General features: G+C 41.4%; 1 long non-coding RNA gene across 1 annotated transcript; it reads left to right on the forward strand.

Moving 5' to 3' along the window:
* The first annotated feature begins 13,633 nt into the window (after positions 1-13,633).
* Positions 13,634-16,122, forward strand: LOC130416978 (uncharacterized). The gene is made up of 6 exons (XR_008906091.1): positions 13,634-13,668; positions 13,752-13,806; positions 15,101-15,192; positions 15,333-15,486; positions 15,774-15,925; positions 16,020-16,122. It is a non-coding gene; the product is annotated as an uncharacterized LOC130416978 (long non-coding RNA).
* Positions 16,123-16,836: the final 714 nt, after the last annotated feature.

Consider the following 16,836-nt stretch of genomic DNA (forward strand, 5'->3'; position numbering starts at 1 on the left):
GTCAAATGGACTGTAGGGGTTCTTTCACCACTGAACAGCTGGGTTGGGTTATTTTGACCCAACCGGTTTGTTCATTTTTCCACTTCATCGAATCTTCTGGATCCTTCACGAGTCTCATTGTCAGACGGCAACACACATCACAGCAAGCTGATTTTATAAGGTAAATTAATATGATAATATGATTATTTTTAACTCCCAGAAGTCCAAAACTTTTGCGAGCAGTCCACATCGTCATTGGACTAACAGGCTCGTGGAAATGGTTTCGTGTACGCTGCGCGGGGAAGACCCCAGATTTTTCGGGGGTCCCACGCCGGGGTCAACCGAAGGGGAGACCCCCCGAGCGGACCTGGGGTGAAACCACGCCCCCTCGCTAAAGGGGGTCCGGACGGGAGGCGCGCCAAGCAAAGAGCTCCCCAGCTGCGCTTCGGCAGTCGACCACAGTGTGGCGCCAAGCCTGTCCACGGCCCAATTAAAGTGAATGGGGCTCATTACATTGGCATAGTCAAGGGTTGGGTGGTCTGTGCTTCCCCCGAGTGTCCACGAACATGATATTTATCCCACTTCCCAACTATCTTTTGCAGGTGGTCCTGGGACCCCAATTCATCTCAGTGATTGGTCCCTCTTTTGGCGGGCGACGCCCCCTGACACGCCCCCTGTACCACCAAAGCACTATTTGTCCACTAACCAACTACTATTGCCAAAGTGGTCAGGTGACCACCAGGGTCGACCCCCACCCCCCCCCCCCCGTATCACGGAAGCACTATTTGTCCACTAACCAACTACTTTTGCCAAAGTGGTCAGGTGACCACCAGGGTCGACCCCCCACCCCCCCCCCCCGTACCACGGAAGCACTATTTGACCACTAACCAACTAGTTTTGCCAAAATGGTCAGGGGACCACCCGGGTCGACATCCGCCCCCCCCCCCGTACCACGGAAGCACTATTTGTTCACTTGCAAACTAAATTTGGCTTGTCCACCTACAATTTATTTTAATGGGCCACACGTATTAAGTTCGTGGACACACTTTAGAATAATCCATATGCATTATGGACCCTGTTAGTCAGTTGGTACACCTTAATAGACATACATATGTTAGCAGCAACTCACAGAAAGCTTATTTATGCTTAATTATGCTTAAAAATGAACTTCCACGAACTCACTACACGTGGTCCATTATATAAACTGGCTGTGGACACTTCCTGGTTGCCATATTTGAAGTCTTTGTAGTTTTTCTTGATTATTAGTTTACCCAGGCGTTTCTTGTTTACTTTTTTGCCAAATGTATTCATATATACGATTAAAGAACCACCTTATTCCCTTAGTACACTTTATTAGACATACATATGTTAGCATCAATTCACAGAAGGCTGAATTATGCCCTAAATTGGTTGTCCACCAACTAACTACACGTGGTCCATTCATATAAACTGCAGGTGGACACTTCCTTTATGACCTAGTGAAAAACGGGGCAAATGTCCACCTGCAGATTACAGTAGTAGTCCACACATATGCAGTCTGTGGACACACTTTATAGTAATCTATATGAATTAAAGACCCTGTTAGTCTGTTAGTACACTCTCATAGACAGACATATGTTAGCATCAACTCACAGAATGCATATTTATGCTTAAAAAATGAACTTCCACGAACTCACTACACGTGGTCCACTCATATAAACTGCATGTGGTCATGTCCACCTGCAGATTACAGTAGTAGTCCACACATATGCTGTTCGTGGACACACTTTAAAGTAATCTATATGCATTAAGGACCCTGTTAGTCTGTTGGTACACTTAAATAGAGATACATATGTTAGCAGCAATTTACAGAATGCTTATTTATGCTTATAAAATGTATTTCCACGAACTAACTACACGTGGTCTATTGGTATAAACTGCAGGTGGACACTTCCTGTATGACTTAGTGAAAAACGGGGCAAATTTCCACCTACAATTTATTTTAATGGACCATACATATTAAGTTCGTGGACACACTTTATAATAATCTATATGCATTGTGGACCCTGTTAGTCTGTTGGTTCACTTAAATAGTCATACATATGTTAGCAGCAACTCACAGAATGCATATTTATGCTTAAAAAATGAATTTCCACGAACTAACTACACGTGGTCCCTTCATATAAACTGCAGGTGGACACTTCCTGGTTGCCATATTTGAAGTCATTTGTAGTTTTTCTTGATTATTAGTTTACCCAGGCGTTTCTTGTTTACTTTTTTGCCAAATGTATTCATATATACGATTAAAGAACCACCTTATTCCCGTAGTACACTTTATTAGACATACATATGTTAGCATCAATTCACAGAAGGCTGAATTATGCCCTAAATTGGTTGTCCACCAACTAACTACACGTGGTCCATTCATATAAACTGCAGGTGGACACTTCCTTTATGACTTAGTGAAAAGCGGGGCAAATGTCCACCTACAATTTATAGTAATGGGCCACACGTATTAAATTCGTGGACACCCTTTATAATAATCTATATGCATTAAAGACCTTGTTAGTCTGTTGGTACACTTAAATAGACATACATATGTTAGCAGCAACTCACAGAATGCCTATATATGCTTAAAAAATGCATTTCCACGAACTCACTGCACGTGGTCCATTCACACAAATTGAAGGTGGACATGTCCACATGGAATTTATAGTATTGGGCATAGTATATTAGTGGTCATGTCCACCTACAATTAATAGTAATGGGCCACACGTATTAAATTCGTGGACACCCTTTATAATAATCTATATGCATTAAAGACCCTGTTAGTCTGTTGGTACACTTAAATAGACATACATATGTTAGCAGCAATTTACAGAATGCTTATTTATGCTTATAAAATGCATTTCCACGAACTCACTGCACGTGTTCCATTCACACAAATTGAAGGTGGACACTTCTTGGTTGCCATATTTGTAGTCCTTTGTAGTTTTTCTTGATAATTACTTTTTTGTCGAATTTATTCATATATATATATATATATATATGATTAAAGAACCATCTTATTCCCTTAGTACACATTATTAGACAAACATATGTTAGCAGCAACTCACAGAATGCCTATATATGCTTAAAAAATGCATTTCCACGAACTCACTGCATGTGATCCATTCACACAAATTGTAGGTGGACATGTCCACATGGAATTTATAGTATTGGGCATAGTATATTAGTGGTCATGTCCACCTACAATTAATAGTAATGGGCCACACGTATTAAGTTCGTGGACACCCTTTATAATAATCTATATGCATTAAAGACCCTGTTAGTCTGTTGGTACACTTTATTAGACATACATATGTTAGTATCATTTCACAGAAGGCTGAATTATGCCAATAAAAGTGGTTCTCCACCAATTGAATACACGTGGGCCATTTCTATAAGCGTCGGGTGATCGAATTTAAAAAAAACTTCAACGGACTACAAATACGGCTCCCGACCGGAAGTAGCTTCCGGTTTTGTGCCATGTTTGTAGTCCTATGTAGTTGTATTATCTGAAGCGCTTGTTTAGAGTGAGAAATAGATCGTTCCACAGAAAGTTTATAAAACGGTAGAAGGACTTTAAGCAGGTATAAGTTTGCTTACTTTAAAATATACACTAATAACTTATTACACTTTATAAAACGTAAACATGTTGGCAAAAAGTCGTAAGATGCTAAATTGGGTCTAAAAGTACTTAGACAGCTATTATAAAACGCTCAAATATGAGAAAAATATAGAAATGCTCTTTAAAATAACACAGTTTACTTATAGAACAGTAGAAACAGTCAAAAACAATGCACTGAACAATTTAAGAACATGTTTATTAAATCATGGTCGAAATACAACAGAGCACTTGATCAATGCAACATTAGATTAATGTATTACACTTATACATGACTTTATCCAAGGATCAGATTTGTTTTATGTAAATTTGTACAAAATATATAACATTTCATAAGATATTGCTTCATCTGCCTTGCATTTATTAACTCCTTTTCCAAAACCATTCTTTATGCTAAAGATATCATAATCACAGCAGTTCACTTTGTTTACTCTGATGCTGTTACTCGTATTGTCATTACAGCGCGTTCATGCATCACAGTCTGCTTTATGCAAGATGCATTCTGTCACGCCAACACGTGTTGTTATTACAGCACATTCATGCATTGCGCTGCTTTTAACCAGATGCATTCTGTGACGCCAAGAGGGTTACAGAATGCATAATGCATAAATCAGACTGTGATGCATGAACGCGCTGTAATAACAACACATGTTGACGTCACAGAATGCATCATGCATAAAGCATACATGATGCACGAACGCGCTGTCATAACAACACCATACACGACTTGTCATTACAGTCCGTTCATGCATCACAGTCTAATTCATGCAAGATGCATTCTGTAACACATACACGTGTTCTAACAATTTGTTTTGTATTTCTCTTTAGAACATGCCGAAGTGTCCCCTGTGCCCAGCGGCGATGGCTGGAATAAGGCAACACCTCCGCGAGGTGCATAAAATTAAAAACCTCGTGGAGCGGGATATACTCATCAAGCTGGCCAGGGGCAGAGTTTTCCTGAAAGATGTTTGTTGTCCTCTCTGCAGGATTTCATTTAGATACATTGAAAAGCACCTTCTGAATCGTCACAAGGAGCTCACGGCAAGTAAAATTTTACTCAGCATGTCTGTAATCGTCATCAACATTCAATTAAAACATAATCTTGCTTGGTATAATGACAACTAACAGGAAATTTATTTAGGTGCGCAAACGGACAAAACTTGTAAAAAAGTTAAAGTGGCAAGCTGCCATTTTAAATTTGAGTGAGCTGCGACAAATCCGTCCAGTCATTCCAATGGTGACCACGCTGGACCTCAATAACAGATCCCACGAAGCATCCTGTTCACCCAATGAGGAGGCACCGGCAGTGGAGATGGGACCCGCGATGGAGGTGGGACCGGCGATGGAGGTGGCACAGACGTTGGAGGAGGCTCTTGGCTTTGGGATTTCACCAAACAGAAACCGAGATGTTCTCTGACTTACACCAGTTGTTGTCAGACATAATAAACCCTGCGCTATTACTGGGTAAGAATCAATTCGTCATCATAATGTGCCATTCAATGATCTAATCGATTAAAGATTAATTGATTCTTGTTATATTGCAGATGAGCCTTGGCAAGGGCAAAGCCTGGACCAGTCCAGTGAATTGGAAACTGTCAATTTGTGCCAACTTTTAGAAGATTAGTGTTTGTTAAGTTTATTTATTTCATATATCTATTTATTGCTCTAATTGTTCTTGTGTGTGTATTTATACTGTTTTATTAAAGTTTTATATTAAAAGGGTTGTCCTGTTTTTTTTTAAACTTAAAAAGGCAAAATGGAGCACTTCATGAGTTACTGATGGCATATCCTAAATGAATAATGTGCTGTTTGAAGCATTGAGTGGTAACTTCCTGAATGACTTAGTGAAAACTTGTAAAATTACCCCTGCAGTATATAGGAATGGGCAACACATATGAAGTTCATGAACAAGTTGCTCATTCCTAAACCGTAACTTTAGTTCCACTAATATGAATCACCAAACACCATAATTCGCTTAGTACAGTTCTTTAGACATACATACGTATGTTTACTGTCAGGTTTAGTTCTCTATCCCCCTGTTATTTTCGAATCTTATGTTATTTCGTGTTGTGTGCCATGTGTATAGTCCTATGTAGTTATTCTCTTTAATTATAGTATCCCCAGGCATTTATGGTTTCCTTTCTTACCCCAGTGTGTTCATTTATTAGTAATACAATTTATTAAGGGAAATATATGTAAGCAGCAACTCACAGAAGTATGAATTATTCCCTAAAACTGGTTGTCCACGAACGTAATATTCGTGGCTCATTTATTTTCACTTATGTGAATCACCAAACACCATAATTCGCTTAGTACAGCTCATTGAAAATACATTTGTATAAGTTTACTTTCATGTTTAGGTCTCTATGCCCCTATTATTTTCGAATGTAATAAAATATCTCAGGTAAGTATTGATGCATATCATGTAAGTATTGATGCATATCATGTAAGTATTGTACTGGCTTGATGCGTTCCATCTTTGAGCTTCCGCCCACCTCAGAGGTTGAATCCTTGTGGAGGAGAGCGGCCTCGAACAGCACTCTATGCTCGGCCGCCTGCTTTGCATTTAGGTGGAGGGCGTAGAAGCGATCGGCCGTGGCAGTGTCGTGGCACATGAATTGGGCAATTTTTTCCGGTCGTCTGGGGTGTGTGCATTCTTAGCCTGGAAGAAGACAGCCACCAATAAGTTAGGAGGAGACACATCTAATCCCGAAAGGTCTAGTGTTTACATGAATTTATACTCACGTATGTCGCTATTGACGTCCTGACGTCCGTAAAGTTAGGGCTTCCCGGCAACCCCATCTCTACCCATGCGTCCTGGAAATGGGCATTTAAATTCTTGCAAGGGTTGGGCTTGGAGGTGCAAAAGAAATAGACGGAGTTCGATCCCCCGACGAGCGTTTCCCTAATTTCGAGAAAGGCCTCCATCCACCCATACTCCTCTTGCGTGAGGGACAGCTGGGCTGCCCCGAAGGCCTGGTTCGTCTTGTGGGTTGCGATCTGTAGAAGAGAAAGCAAAGATTGAGCAAGTGAGTGAGCGAGAGCGAGTGAGGTGTGTGAGAATGAGAAAGTGAGTTACTCACGTTGATTAAGATGTTCCCAGCAGGGTCCGTTTTACGGGCACTGGCCACCTCTTCCACCAGCATATTCTGATAAACCCCCCCGCGGTGCCCGTAGATGGTGGCGAGGTAGGCGGTCAGGTGCCCGTAAAACCTCCATTGGTCTCTGGAGGTGGGAGAATTCTTTAACTTCTCTGCAAAGAAAGAAAAGACAAGAGTCATTAGAGGATGAAATGCAATACGTCTTAAGCTTGAAAAAAGTGAAAGTTTAACTCACCCAAAATGGACGGGATGATCTTCCTTGCCTTTTCTCGGCACGCCACCAGATGAGCTTTTGACAAAAGCTTCCCCTCCTTTGCCGTCTTCACCGCATACTCGTGGGTCACTACCTTTCTCCTCATTCCCTTAATCAGGGTGCGCACCTCTCTTCGAATGCCCACCAGGATGGGCTTCGATAGGCGGCAGGTGGCTGGGGGGGTCTCTGACAGGTAGTCCAGGAACTGAGCCACGTTTTTTAGGTAATGGTGGATGGTCGTCTCCGTAATACGAGACGCTCTCAGTTTGTCCATCCACTGCCTGATTTTAGGGGTGTCATTTAGGAACAGCATGTTCCCCAGACTGGATTTCCCCTCTGCCATGTATCCCAGAAAATGCTTGATTCTGAAAACTTTGGAGGCCACATTGTTCTTCAGTTTGGCAGAGGGATCCGATCCCTCCTGGTGGGCCTTGTACTCATTGATTAGATCATCTGCAGAAGAAAGAGAGACGCTATTACTCAGTGAGTCGGATTCAAGATCAAGAACAATCTGCCATTGTCTGTGAGATCTGTTTCCCCTGTTGATGATTAAATCGCATTTACTTTGTCGGGTTTTTAACACACTATAAGTCTAAATTTGATATAAAATCGAAACTTGCAATGTATTTACAAATTTAAATAAATGAAATAAATTTTCCACACGTGCACTCTATACTGCTCACTTGCACAACAGGAATATTATAATGAATGCTCCTTTTCACTAATGGACTACTCTCATAACTTCATTAACTCTTATACTGCACTGTAACCTTAATAACTGCATTAACTCATGTACTGCACTGTAACCTTAATAACTTCATTAACTCATGTACTGCACTGTAACCTTAATAACTGCATTAACTCATATACTGCACTACAATCTTAATAACTTCATTAACTCATGTACTGCACTGTAACCTTAATAACTGCATTAACTCATATACTGCACTGTTACCTTTAATAACCACATTAACTCATATACTGTACCGTACCATTAAAAAACACATTTACTCATCTATTGCACTGCAACTTTAATAGATAATGTCTATAATTAATTCAGACTTAAGTCACTTGCATTATTGTATAGTCTAAATTGTTATCTGTTCATAACCACCTGTACAGTAATGTTCACAGTATGTATGTAGCCTTCTGTATATAATGTTCATAGTACACACCGACAGTCATATTTCATAGAACATTCCTTCTGTATAATATTTTCCTAATATTGTATTCTGTATTTATTCACACTGTATATCCTGCACTTGCTAATTGCACTTCTGGTTGGACCTAAACTACATTTTGTTACACTGTACTTGTATATGTGTAATGACAATAAAGTTGAAATCTAATCAAATCCACACTTACTTACGACGTGCTCCGGGTAGTAGGGAAGTTCATCCTGGGGCTCTTGCTGGGATGTGGAGGCCGAAGGGCTGGCGCTGACACTGGCCGGCTCTTCCAAGGGCTGCTCACTCGGCTCCCCTTCAACTTCGGGCTCCAGTGTGGACAGCAATTTCTTCGCTGCAGAGCCCATCAGAGATGAGGGGAGGGAGGCCGTCCTCCTCTTTAATCGCTTATATCTCCTGGTTACCTCCTTCAGCGTGGTGGCCAGGATGTCGTTTTGTTTGTTCAGCTCGGCGTTTTCATTAAGCAGCTTGGCCAGGGCGCGCTGGCATTTTTCTTCCGCGCATGTCATATCTTCCTCCTGGTCACTTTGTTGAAATTCTCGGTCATCCGAGAAGTTCTTGATCTCGTCCATATCAAAAAATGTGGCCATCGGGATCGCTGGGCAGGTGGCGCGGAGGGCGGCGAGCTTTTCAGTGACCTTCTTCCTCTTAAAGTCCCTGATGGCATCCCGTTGTGCCCTCTTGGAGAGCTCCGTGTGACCAAGGATGTGGCGGTCCAGACGAGAACTGGTCTTCCCACATCCCGGGATAGCACAGGTTCCCACCCTGTAGGAAACACGGCCCGATTCTAAAGAAAGAATTAGTTTCCTCTCATCGGAATTGATCACCTTGTGGGTAATCCGGAGATGTTGCGACAGCTGGGCATAGATCCGGTGGCACAGTGGGCACGTGGAAGGCATCTCAGCTGAATTTTTACTCAGTAAGCACAAGAAAGAACTCTAGTATCGATGAACCGATGAATGCTGAGTGAAAAACTTCCCTGCAGATAATGAATGTCCTAGGAGAACGTTGTTTTAATTCACACTAGAAAGTGTATCCAAATTCCAGTAAGAATGCACCCTACTTGTATTCATCCACACTAGAAAATGTATCCAAATTCCAGTAAGTTGTGTTCATTCACACTAGAAAATGTATCCAAATTCCAGTAAGTTGTATTCATCCACACTAGAAAATGTATCAAAATTCCAGTAAGTTGCGTTCATTCACACTAGAAAATGTATCCAAATTCCAGTAAGTTGTGTTCATTCAGACTAGAAAATGTTTCCAAATTCCAGTAAGAATGCACCCTAGTTGTATTCATCCACACTAGAAAATGTATCAAAATTCCAGTAAGTTGCGTTCATTCAGACTAGAAAATGGATCCAAATTCCATTAAGAATGCACGTTGTTAATGCATCAGGATCTGCGTTATGCATGATACATTATGTGACACATACATGTGTTATCATAACAGCACATGAGCACATCACAGAATGCGTATTGCATGATGCATTGAGTGACGCATACAGCGCATGCGTCACGGTTTGCTGTCATAACAGCGCATGTATGCGACACGGTCTGCTCTATGCATGATGCATTCAGTGACGCATGCACGCATTCAGTGACGCATACACCTTCCCTATTTTGACCTTTTGACCCCTAAACAATGTCACAAAGTCGCCCGGCTTTTCCGCATGACCGGTGGATGATGGACGGTTGCTCATGTCTATTTGCCATATGCATGATGCATGCACGTGTGTTTTTTTAAGCGTGTGACTGCGTCACGGTCTCTTATAGGCATGATCCATTCGGTGACACATACAGCGCATGTATGTCTTACGGTCTGTTGTATGCATCACGCACGCAGTGACGCATGCAGTTCGCGCATGATGTGACGCATGCAGTGCTCGCATGATGTGACATTCTGCTCTATGCACAACGCATGCAGTGCACACGCGTCACGGACTGCTCTATGCATGACGCATGCAGTGACGCATAAAGCACATGCATGCGTCACAGTCTGCTGTTATCAGAGCGCGTGTATGCGTCACAGTCTGCTGAATGCATGATGCATTGAGTGACGCATGCACCCTCCCTATTTTGACCTTTTGACCCCTAAACAAAGTCACAAAGTCGCCCGGTTTTTCCGCATGATCGGTGGATGATGGACGGTTGCATGTGACCCGGTTTTGGATCGGTTGACCCTGTCGGGGTCACGTCCACGAAACCGCTATGGACTAGCCATGCAAATAAGCTATACGAGGAAATTTCCAGAAAGGTCCGAGGGGTCCCATATTCTAGATTCTGGCCCGCCTGGTGGCCCCCGACAACATACCGAGAGCACATCGCCCTAGAGGATTAGGAAATGTTTTTTGCACCCAATCACAAGATTATGCACAAAGCCTTGTCTCTCATATACCACTGAACAGCATTATGAAGGTTTAGTGTTGGGGGAGGTAGATTTTTCAGCAAGGTCTAAGAACTTTGGACATTTGGGGCATAAATGGGGGGCTTCTAGACAATAATAATCCAAAATGTCCAGACCCTTTGGCCTATCGTTTCCCAACGGGAGGGCTTCCACCTACCATCTATCCCAATATGTTTTCATTAACTGCTTCGTGGACGACTCTCCCTATTTTGACCTTTTGACCCCTAAACAAAGACATAAGGTCGCAAGGCTTCTCTGCACGATTGGTGCATGGTGGACGGTTGCTCATGTCTATATGCTATATGCGTGATGCTTGCACGTCTGGTTATTTAAGCGTGTGCATGCGCCACAGTCTGATTTATGCAATACGTATTCAGTGACGCATGCATCACTCGCATGCGTCATGGTCCGCTCTATGCAGGCCGCATTCAGTAGTGCATGCAGCGCTTGCATGCGTCATGGTCTCTTGTATGCATGACACATGCAGTGGCGAACGCAGCATGCATATGTGGCACGGTTTGATTTATGCATGACGCATTCAACGGTGCATACAGCGCATGCATGCGTCACGGACTGCTCTATGCATGGTACATGCAGTGACGCATGCATCGCGCACATGCGGAATGGTCTGCACTATGCACAACGCATTCAGCTCGTGCATGCGTCAACTGACTGCTCTATGCATGGTACATGCAGTGACGCATGCATCGCGCACATGCGAAATGGTCTGCACTATGCACAACACATTCAGCGACGCATGCAGCTCGTGCATGCGTCACGGACTGCTCTATGCATGGTACATGCAGTGACGCATGTATCGCGCACATGCGTTATGGTCTGCTCTATGCACCATGTAGATTCCGGCCCGTCGGAGTAAATGAAAATGTATTATACACCCAATCACAAAATGAACCACACAGCCTTTGCTATATACCCCTCAACAGCCTTGTTAATTTCAGGAATGGGGGAGGGTGAATTTTTCAGGAAAGGTGTAGAGCTTTGGACCTTTGGGGGATACCTCTGGGGCTTCTTGAGAACACGAATCTAGAACTTCAAGATCCTGCGGCCTTTCGTTTCACTACGGAAGGCCTTCCACCCGTCACCTATCCAATACGTTTTTGATAGGGGGTTCGTGAACAGGCACCCTAATTAGACCTTTGAGGACAAACTGAGCGTTCTACAAGTTGTTGCTAACATATGAGTGTCTAATGAAGTGCACTGACGGAATAATGCGGTAGTTGATGCATTTAAACGAACATAATGGCACATTTTTGCTAATAAGTGGGTTGTCCACCAACTGAATACACGTGGCCCATACATATAAATTGCTCGAGGAACTTTCCCGCAAGGCCGCCGGAGGGTCCGACGATCCCAAAACTTCACGTGCACTTGCGTCCCGGTCCCCCGAGAGACATACCGAAAGGCCAAAACTCTTGGTCATCCAGAAGTATTTTATAACCTTTTTAATGTAAATTAAAAAGCCCATTGATTTCAATGGCAGAGACTTAGAAGCGAGGCTTGTTTTAGCTATGTACTCATCCACTTTTAAACCCTTTAATAAGAAGCCACGGACTCGAAAATGCAGGGCCTGATTTGGGGGTCCGTGACACTGGTCACTGCAAAGGCTCGATGTCCTCTGACCTTAGGAACCTTGTTTTCTGGACCTTTGTTTACACCCTGACCTTTGACATATAAGATACCCGATTTTATGTCAAAACTGAACATTTTACGAGCTGTTTCCTAACCTGTGTGTGTCTAAAAGAGTGTTCTCGCTGAAAAGTGTTGTTCCTGACACCTAGAAATGAATACATACACTTTAAATATTGTTAAAAAGCATCATGTCCACCAACTTAATACACGTGGTCCACTCACACAAACCACATGTGGACAGGCAATGCAAACATACTAGAAAATGGATGCGTTTTCTAGTCAGAACAGACTGGAAAATGGATTGCTTTTTAACAATGTTTTAAATGTATATATTCATTTCTAGGTGTCAGAAACAACACGATTCATTGAGAACCCTCTTTTAGACACACATATGTTAGAAACAGCTCGTAGAATGATGAGTTTGTATCTATTACGATGTATATGATGTTGTCCACCTGCAGTTTATCGAATGGGCCAGGAATAAATGCTTGGTGGACATTGCACAGAATGGTCATTTAAAACGTGTAAATTTTTTTTTTTTTTTTTAAAAACACATTTCTCGATTGCCACGCCCCCTCAGACAAACATATGTCAGCCCCGAGTGGCAGAACGCAGGTTCTGGTAAAAGTAGTTGGAAAGCGGACAAAAAGTGGTTTGGTGGTCGGGGGCGTGGCCATGGAGTGGTCAGCGGGGTCGAAGGTCAAATCGACACCCATAGTTGATCAGTGGACAAATAGTTATTTCGTGGACACTGGCACCAATGGGCAGTAAGCTGGCAGCCGACACCCATGCAAACAATTGAGTCGTGGAACTCTTATAATGTTGGAGGACAAGCGGGTAAGCCGAAGTACATGGGATAAACCTGTGAGGTACGCATATGATGTTCGTGGACAGGGGTCTTTGGGGTCTTCGAGGGGTGCCATGGCGCGAGGGCGCCCCAAGTGGTGTCCCCACACCCCCTATCCGTGGCCAGCAGATTAAAAAGTGGTCTTACCACAGGGTAAGGTGAAATCACCCACTTCCCATTTAGATATGCGCTACGTGTCAGGCTTTTTCACACTACGATCCAACGCAAGACTGTGCGTCAAATGGCTGGCATTTTCAAGAGGCTTTTTTCCACGAACCCACTATTTTTGCTTCCTTGTGGTAAGTGCACACTGATTTTACGGTTTAATGCAGTATTTGATCTGTCCACAGCAAAATTTCAAGTGTTGTTTTGAGTTGTTTTTTAGTGTTACTTTACCAGAGTTAAAAAGTGTTGATTTAGGTGTTAATTTGATAATAACAGCACTCACGGTGTAAATAAATGGTCAGAGTCAGTGTTATTTCAGTGAGTTGATGTTAAATTACTCTTTAGGCGAGTACATCCAATTTCCGGTCATTGCGGATCACTTCCCTTTTGACTGATGGCGGACAACCACGAGGAGACGGCAGTGCAAAAATAGGTAGGCTATAATACATTTTTAATAACTTAATTCTTTGTTTTTGAATATTTACTGTTCTCAACACTTCTTATGTACATTTTCAGCTCGCTATCGTTTTTTTCAATCTGCAGACAACCGACAGAGATTAGCGCTGCAAAGGTAAGAATAACGTTGTTTTAAAGAAAGTTTATCATGATCAGTTTTGCACATTGATCAATTTTTAGTGAGAGATCATGCATTTATTTCTGTGATCAACGTAAACATTTTAATGAAATTAGACGCAACCCGTTTTCGCCAGATCTCATGTGTGTTGCCATGGCCAAGAAAAGCATACGACTCATATTTTATAGTGTCGTGCAGTGTTTTCACAAATATCTATACTTATATAAACCGAACTCCGTAAACAGGTGAGGCTTGTTTAAACGTGAACATAACGTGACTTTTGTTGGTCCTAGTTAATGTTATTTACACGAATTTCATCGGGTTGCCCGCCCCTTCCCCAACAGTGCTAATTTTAAAAGCTAATACAACAGGAAACTGCTTTGAAAATGCGCACTGTAATTTTATATATTTCCTTGTTATGATATTTAACTCTTCATGTGTTCTGACGTGCACGCAGTTGATCTGCTATGGCGCCAAGTTCTTACGTTCACTTTAACGGTGTATCTGAGACCTTACATCTTTTAACAATTATGTGATCGTACAGCGTTGATACGACAGTGACCAACTTTTAAGCCTTTTTTGTGCATTTGAGTAGACGAAACGCGTTGTTAAAAAAAATCGATTGGCAGTATAATGTTCTTTCTAAAGTTAACTCAGGCTTTTCCCTGCATAGATAATTATCTAATAACAAAACTTTGTGAGGGGTTTTATTATAAACGAACAATTGCTGTACTTTTATGAAGTATCATCTGTAACGTGAACTGAAGCTACTCAATTACGCCACTGCGGTCAGTGCGGTGGCGCTCTATCGTCATCATCACAGTGAGGCGCTCACAAAGCACACGGCTTTTTTGTCTCGTATTGTTTAAGACGGTGATTTAGTCTTGGAAACATCTAAAAACATAGGGTAATCTTCGATGTCTTTTACGTTACGATAATACAGCCGCAATAGCTGCCAAATACGTTTAAAACAAGTTTACCCAGAACTGAAGCAACCCTCCCGGTTAAAAATGATAACCGTCTTACACTTCTCGTATATTGTTTTTCTCTCTTAGAAGTCAAATTTTATTTTAGTCTTGCTAACGTTTCCTTATGTTAATGAAATGTTGCTCAGCTACATGGTTTCCACATTGAGGTTAATAACATAATAATATTAAATTGTACATGTTTATGCTGGAAATATAAGTGTTTTTAAAAGCGATTGGTGGTGCCTTCTGCCAGTATTTACCATATTTTATTTACAATAAAAGTGAACAAACTTTATTAAACAGATTTGTTTTCTCTTTAACAGCTTTCGTCATGTTGGTTAAAGTTCAGTACAAGGTGTGAAGAAATTTATAAAATTGCTTAATGATTTTACATTCCAAGATTTTCTCATTGAAGGTAAGTTATTTGTAGCTTGTGCTTATGTTTAGAAATTTGCTTACTATAAACAGTCATATAGCAGCTTCATGATGTCCAGATTTGTCTCATGCCATAATATGTTTTCATATTTATGTTCATGTGATAAAATTATATTTCAGTTCAAAGCAAATTTGGGCTTGCTACAACTGCAGTTCTTCAAGTCTTTGATGACACGGACACCAGTGTGGATGAGGACATCTTCCAAGAACTAATTGAAGAACAAATTTATCCCTATAAGATGTCTGGAAGAAATTTCTGCTGGCCTGCCTGAGGGTAAATATATCAATTCAGACATTATTTCAAGGACTTTAGTGTAGCAATGGTCATTTCTGAGTTAAATGTATTTGGGAAAGACAAACACATTTACTCTTGTTCATATAGTAGCTACTTATTTAAATTATCTTAAATAAGAAATGTAACAAATTATAAATCTTGAGGAAACAATTCACAAAACTATAGAGACACAATGTTGCATACTTGTGGTTTTCTTAATTTTACCGTAGTTATTGTGTTTGGAAATTTGTTTAAACATGAAAATTGTTTTTTACTTTCTGTTTCAGTGATTTGGCCAACAAGATCCTCAACACAAAGCACTTGCATTGATACTCTTTCAGTCTCTTCCACTGACTATGAGGAGAGAGAACCAACAGTGCATATTCAGTCAGCAAGGGCCAGCAGTAAAGAAGCCTTGAATTCTGAAAAGGCAAAACAGGTATGTATTTCCGAATGGTAAATTTGCCATGTAATAATTGCATTACTTGTCACTTAGTAGCGAACTTTACTCTGCTTAATATATGCTTATTCAGAATGTCCAAGATGCCCCAGAAAAACACTCTGGTGGTGAGGATAAGCTTACAGAATACCAGACAACAAAGACTTTAAAGCACAGTACCAGACGCCAACTTGTGAATATTGTTGACAGTCACATGACTGAGACTTACGGGTAAGATTTCAGTGCACAGTTACACTACAAACAGCTGCCTATAAAGAAGCTTTGTTAAACCTTTGAAAAAATATCCTTTTTGGGAAAAAAACAAGGCTTTACATTTTGCTGTGCAATTTACATTTCTGTTTTTTAAATCAAATTTTAGGAGGATCCTACCCGCAAAGACTTAAGCCATGGGCATTGTTACTCTTTTTCCTGCCCTGAGAGATGCTTTTTCAGCAAAGGGATATGCAAGAATAATACTTCTTAATTTGCATGTGCATGTATGCTATTTTCATATTATAAAATAATACTGTGTTATTAAATGAAACTGACTTCAGATCATATTCAAATGTTTTCTCTTGTAAAGGGAACAGGGTTCATCTCCTGGCGCCTTAAAACTTTGTCAAGAAAGAACCCAAAACGTGTTTGCTCCGAGGTTTCTGAAACAGGAGGACTAAGTCGCAGAAGAAGGCTAGACATTCGACAACAGCTTGAAGAAGATGCATGCAGAGAGGCAATTTCCTTCCTTGTCCATACAGCTGATGAAGTTGAAGTTATGCAAAAGATGAAGGAAACTTTCAAGCATCTACAAGAACTTGTACACGACCCTGGAAGATCAGCTGACATCCTTAAGATATTTCCAAGATTTTTGGATGTGAAAGGATTGGTAAATATAGCATTACCAACATTACCAA

The sequence above is a fragment of the Triplophysa dalaica genome, unplaced genomic scaffold, assembly GCF_015846415.1.
Source record: "Triplophysa dalaica isolate WHDGS20190420 unplaced genomic scaffold, ASM1584641v1 Contig5, whole genome shotgun sequence".
NCBI classification, from domain to species: Eukaryota; Metazoa; Chordata; class Actinopteri; order Cypriniformes; family Nemacheilidae; genus Triplophysa; species Triplophysa dalaica.